Genomic DNA, 7,007 nt, shown 5'->3' with positions numbered 1-7,007 from the left:
CGACGTGCCAACAAAGACACTGTGTATACTGTTCAATAATAAAGTGCCCGTGTGCATCCTTCACGTGCTTCAATTAACCCCAAATAAATTAATGGCGCGCCCCGCCTACGTCACCCTGCGCACAGCGTGAGAGAAAGCACGAATAACTAGCACCCGCGAGCCTCAATGCAGGCTTCCTGAACAGTTGCGAGCAGTGTAGGCAGCTTTGCCGATGTGTTGAAGTGATTTTTTAAAAAGACTGGCTCAGGAATCGTGAAGCGGATCACCAAAAATCGCGACGTCTATTTTTTACAAAAAAAAACATTAAAAACTTCAAGAGTTTCGCTCAGGAAGTTGATTTTATAATTTTTATTGAGATGGAGTATGTTTGCAAGTTGTTATTGTCGTTTGAAATTCGGGTCAATATTTTTTTTTAATAGATAGCTATATCTTCAAAAATATTGCATAAATACCTTAAATACATTTTGCAATTTTAATGGTTCGACCTATCACGGAGTGCAACTACGGGCAAGTTGTAGTTCTTAAGTTGTAGTTAAGTTGTAGTTTATGAAAATATTTTTTGGAGAAAAAAATTTGGTTTTCAATAGTAACAATTAAAAACAATATATTCAAAAAATATGTTCTGGGGCACTGAATAATCTGAAAATAATCACAATTATTTTTGACAAAATTTCGAGTTGGTGTTATTTTTTGTTCACAAGATATGGGGTTTCGAAGTTGGTGCCGCAACGCATTTTCAAGCGAAAAACGCCCCTAAATCCAACTTTATTAAGTTTTAATACCAAAAAGTGCACCATAATGACTAAAAGTAATAGCATGGACGATCTTACCCCGCTGGTGCGTTCTGTTTATAATTAAGCTGGGTAACAGCACAGAACAGATATGCAACTAAAAACCCAAAACGAGACCAAATCTCTTTATTTTATCTAGCGGTGTAAGATACGCATTATACACTCAAAATTTCATAAAACTTATGCAATTCATACCTGCTTGCGACGTAGAATTGCTTCGTTTTCTCTTGTCCTTATACAAAATCAAAAAGACTGTGCGAGCTCTCGCTACTCTTTCGTCGAGAGAATTCTTTGTTCTCACCTGTACTGCCTATAATAGCATATAAGTTACATCTGGAAAATCATCGAGTTGAGAAAACAGCGCTTGAAGATATTTTTCTTATTTTGGGTATTTCACCTGTTTGGGGTGGGTTATTCTTATTTTTCCGACATAATGTAATGAAATAGACCTTGATCATAACTTCTTCATCAAAGAATGGCCTTGTTCGTGAAAATTACAATTCAAAATAAGGAAGAGACTGATATGCGATTATTTAGGCCATCGAGTAGCAAAATAATCGCATACCAGTCTCACTTTCAACCACTTGGTGTAGGAGTAATCATATTTTTCTCAAGTATTTTGGATATGGGCAGATGTTTATGGTCGCAGACAGCTTCTACCCCGACTTTAAGGTCGTCGTTGAAAAGCAAAATATAAAGTTGAAGTCTTGGATATGCTACTGAATAACTTCCACTCTTACGCCTTTGGTGTTTCGCAATAGGTGCTGAATAAAATTATTCCGCATTAGCTCGTGCATTTGGTATATTGGAAAAGTGGTATTGAGAAAGGGAAGTTTCCAATTTAATTACAACAGTGACTTGACGAAGGACGACGGTGATGAAAAGAGGTACAAGCCGTTTTTGGCTAAGCAACTCAAAACGATTTCTTGTGAGTTCTGACAATTTCAACTTGAAGGATCATTTGAAGAAAGTATATCATCCACAGGAAATTAACCCCTAACACAAAGCAGCATTGCTCAAGGCTGTTATCCCTCGGGTTGACGAAACCAATAACCTTTCGGGAACGAACTTTCAGAAAAAGTTACAGTTTTAGTGTCTACTTAAAATTAACTTTTGTGTGGAATTTATTTGAAACAATTTTGCATTCTTTAATTAACTGATGATTTTTTAACAGTACATACAAAACTTAAAAAAAAACTACATCAAATATTTGTCATATGGATCGAAGAAAAAAATATGGGCATACTTAGGAATAACATTTGGCGGGACTGATATGCGATTTTTTTTTAAGTTGGGACAAGTTGACCTCACATTTTTCCCGACTTTTTCAAATAAAACATGCTTTTTTGTTTCCTGAATCGATAGTAAAGCAAAAAATAGATGTAATCTGATATTTAACTCAAAAACGATGAAAATTCATATGGGACTGATTAGCGAGTATAGGCAGTGTACTGGTATAGCGCCTTTTCATAATAATCGTACAGTAGCATCCGCATACGTGCAAAGTTTCTTATGTACATATTTTTTAATGAATTTCATTGTCGCTCGAGTTGAAAACCGAATATCATGACAATCATTGTTTTACATTGTACCTAATGTCGCAAGCAGTGCTGTGCATAGCGCGACTCGCAAAATTAGATATAATAAAAGGCACAAGAAAAAAAATATTGTTAGTCGAGAAACTCGGCCTCAATCTCAAACGAAAATATTTGAGTAATTCAAATAACTGGTTGAAACGGTTTCAACAGTCGCAGAGTGTTCCAACAGTCGCTGAGAGATCCAAGAGAATTTGTTAAGCAATGTTTGAATGGTTGAGAGATTTTCAGTTTCACTTTTTTCCTACTGATGTTGATTGAGCATTGTTATTCAATTCCCGCTCAAAAGATTTCCTTGATTGCGGTCCTGTCCTAACTTGATTTTGACTGATTTAAGACCACCTTTCTGTCTGGTCATGGAAAGGAAAAGGAAATAGAATTTTGTTGCATGTTCCAACTATTGGAGCGAACTGTTCGAAGCTTGGGCACCGATCAGCTCCAGCGTTTTTTTTTTTCTAATGCATATCTGTTCTATTGTAGAAGACCAAGCATATTCTGACCATTCTGCGGCTAAAAATCATTTATATCAAACTAAGATTACAAACCTTACAGTGTTTTTGCATATAACTGAAACTTGGATTGACAATAGAAGTAATTCTCGCTTAAAAATGCGTTGTTTCGAGAAATGTTTCGAAATTTTGTTAATTTTTGTCATTTTTCTCCAAAAAATCTGCTGTGAAAATTTCATCAAATTTGATGCAATATTTTCAAGTCTAAATTATTCAGTATTCGGAAAAAAACATGTAGCGAAATTTGGTTTTCAAAGACAGTCTAAAATGACCGAATATAACCCATGCTTTATGCTATTAACTCACTAGCTGCCTACACCACAGCCGAAACAAAAGTGGTGAATCACTCTAGTGAGAATACACAGAAGTACATCGCAGTGCGCATTGCTGAGATATTACAACAGAGACAATTTGAGTTTTCTGGTAGGAGAATATGAAGCAGATTGATGCCTGGATTTTTCTCTCAGTTTCGAGCGGCAAAGCAAACGCAATCTACCTTTCTACTAAGATGCTACCATCATTCGATCAAGAGACGTACTGTAGAAGCACTGCTGTGTGCTCTTTTGTGTAGTTATTGTGCGTAGCATTCTTTCGAATGAGAGAGCTCACCTCAATTTATATTTCAGATTCCACCACAGTGTTCCATTTTTTGCAAGCTCCTCAGATACACACGACTCGTTGCTATCTTCCAGCATGTGCGTCGATTTGCTATTCAGTGTGAGAGCAGTTGCTTCCGTAGTTAAAATATTCTCCTAAAACTAGTGATTCTCTGAGGAGATTTATTTTACAAACCTGTAAATAGGAATCTAAAAACACGCCGCAAAACATTGACAATTGTTTTTGGTTGGAGAAATAGAAATATGAAGAGTAAAAATGTTCTAGAAATTTTTTTCCAAATTTATTTTTGCACTACATGCAGAAGTACACCATCTAAAACTTTATCCAAGATAAAAATGAGACAAGTAGAACGTAATGGTAATTTTATCTCGAGCTGCACAACTCATGAGTTGTACAGCATGCGAAAAAACCCTAATCCTCTCGATCCGTAATGAAGTACTAGCAAGGCGCATTGGTTTCTGAGAGTAAACAAATAAATTATTAGACTACATCACCTCTTAAAAGCGAGTCGCGAGTCAAATTCACTGATTTGAGTACCTATCTCTATACATATCTCCCAGCTGGTCCCGAGGTACGATGCTGGCCTAACAGGCCAGTCGTCGTAGGTTCGAGTCTCGGTTTGAGAGAGATTGTTAGTGTCAGTAGGATCGAAGCGCTAGTCCCGCAGTTGTCCTGTACACTAAACAATTGGCTGTGAAGTCTGTATATAAAAAAAAACAGAAGGTCAAGTTCCAAATTGGAAAGTAGCGCCAAGACTTTGTTTTGCTTTGCTCTATACATATGAAAATGGAGTTCTGTCTCTCTGATCCCTTGGAAATTACTAATTCGATCGGTATGATAATTTGTGAGTAAGGGTTTTTGGAGTCGGGGAGAGTTTTTATGATCGTTTGAGTCCCTTTTCTAGCAGGAAGGGCTGTCATACAAATGGAACATAAATTTCCTCATAACTCGAAAACTATTTTTAGAACTAAATTTCTATTTTTAACAACGGCTTTTACCCGTTAACACACCAGTTTATTAAGTAGACAGTATGTGCAGTAGGGAAAGCGAAATTCGAGCGAACTGGGAATATAATACGGGATGCAGTATATTTTTCGTAATCTGTATCATATTTCCAGTTCGCTTAATTTTCGCTTTCCCTACTGTACATACTGTCTGCTTAATGAACTCGAGAACTAGTCAAACAAACGGAATCATAGTTGGCATGTGGATGTTTTAAGAAGCAAGAAATATTTCTATGGTAGTTTGAGATGCTACCCTGCTTTAAAAGAAAGAGCTCATTCACGAACCAAACAGAAATATCTGTATAACTCAAGTACTAACCATGCAAATGGATCCAAATTTGGCATGTGGAGGTTTCTAAGGATAAAAAATGTTTTTATGGTGGTTTAACACTAAGAAGGAAGGGCTTCCATACAACTCTAAACTAAATCTCTGTAAAACTCAAGAACTAATCGAGCAAATGAAGGCAAGTTTGAAAAGTGAAGACTTTAGAATACGAAAAACTATTCTATGATGGTTTGACACCCCTCCCGACTTAGAAGGAGTAGGTGGTTCCACACAAATGAAACACATATTTCAAGCGATTTTTCCTAAAACAACCGAAAGTTACCAAATACCACCCAATATTGATATTTCTAGAACCAAAATGATGCCCAGAGGTCAGAAATTAACGGCATATGGCATTTTGAAATCCAAGATGTCAACTTTCAGTTTTTGGAAAACAGTCTAAAATAATCGAACACAACCCAATATGCGTGTTTTCGGAACCAGAATGATGCCTAGAGATCAGAAATCGACCCATCCACATGTCATTTTGAATTCTAGGACGCCGACTTCCACACTCTGGAAAATAGCACAAAATACGGGTATTTTCACAACCAGGATTACCCATAGAAGCAAAGAGTGGTGGCATCACTGCCGTCAGTCGATCGGGAAGATTTTCGTGGCGCGTTTTATTGATGAATTTCGGTGTTTTCGATTGTTGAAATGAGTGACTTTAGTAGAGGATTGTATTGAATGTGAACTATTAGTGTTTTCATTTAAAAATAGATGGAGAAGTGATTGGACGTACAAATTTCCACTGAATAAAATTTAAAGGATTGCTGATACATTGGCTTGAGAGGAGCTGTTTTAGTCAGGGGAGTATAAACATCAAAACTTTGCCTACCAATCATGAATTCATCATGGTGTCGAAATTTCATTTAATATGCTTACACAAAATATCTTATTCATTGAAAGTGCACATTGAATTGAAAACAAACGTTGAGTCTTGATTTTCCACATCTATAAACGTATTTTGCCGAGAGTAAGTCAATGAACAATCATGGGACGTTAACTCTATTTCAACTGTTTTAGGGCAACCCAACCAAAAAGTGAGTACCAGAATCGCTGGCACCAGAATCAATGAGTGGTAAATGAAAAATGTATGGAGTTTGACAACCACAAGAGCCCCCTGGTTTTAGTTCCATCCGCGTTAAGTGCTATAACAGTGGTGTGAGCGAAAAGTGACAGTGTACACATGTGTAAATTGACGTTCGCAATTCGTTTAAGCTCTCATTTTTTACTAATACCGCTTTCGTTTTCGCGGTGTAGCTACACTCGAACTACACTTTTGACACCGTCAATGTTTTATTTCAATTTCCGGACCACACTTTTTCTGTCCCGAACTACACCCGAAAAAAGTAGAGTGTACTGTAGGAAGTTACCAACACATTCACACGTATGTGTCAAAACTGGTTTGTTTTGAGTCTCATTCCACGTGGTAAAGTGTCAGGTAAATCTTTTTTCAGCACATTTGCGAGATGGACATATGAAATGAAAAGGAGACAAAATGACGATGGCGATAATGACCAAAACAAAACAAATTGACAGCTATCCCTATTATTACGCATACCAATGCAACTACACTGAAAATGTTTTATTTCAAGCTGCAAAGTGTAGTCCGGAAAAGTGTAGCTACACCGCGAAAACGAATTCGACATAAGTGAACTGTAGTGTTGATGTTGGTGAGAGTGCACACGGCAACGATGTGGAGGAAAAGAAATGGTTTCGCTACGTTGAGTCACGCAGTAGATTCTAAATATGTATGAAATTCAAACAGTTATGATTTAAAAGTCACCCCAATGCAAATTTTTACATATCTTTTTGAATGTAAGTATCAAACAACACTTGTACGTTGATTTACTGTACAACTTTGTTAGAGATATAAATTATGATTGAATTGTATTTAAACAATTTAGGGCTGGTAATGAATTAGTTGGCGCATGATATGTCTCATGGCATCGCTCTCCATAGAGCATCGTGATTTAATTTTATGATTTTTCTAGCTTTTGTAAATGAACGATTTTTCAAACAATTATGTTGAAATTTACTTTTATTGTGATTGATTTGGAATTTTTTAAATAGATTTAGAGCTCTGTTTGGTTTTATATACATTTGTGCGTATTGTTTTGGCGAAAAAGTGTATCTGCATTTTCTAATATCTTATGGCC

Source organism: Wyeomyia smithii, chromosome 3 (assembly GCF_029784165.1).
Source record: "Wyeomyia smithii strain HCP4-BCI-WySm-NY-G18 chromosome 3, ASM2978416v1, whole genome shotgun sequence".
Lineage (NCBI taxonomy): Eukaryota > Metazoa > Arthropoda > Insecta > Diptera > Culicidae > Wyeomyia > Wyeomyia smithii.
The sequence above is the reverse complement of the archived record's forward strand: the minus strand, read 5'-3'. Positions refer to the sequence as shown.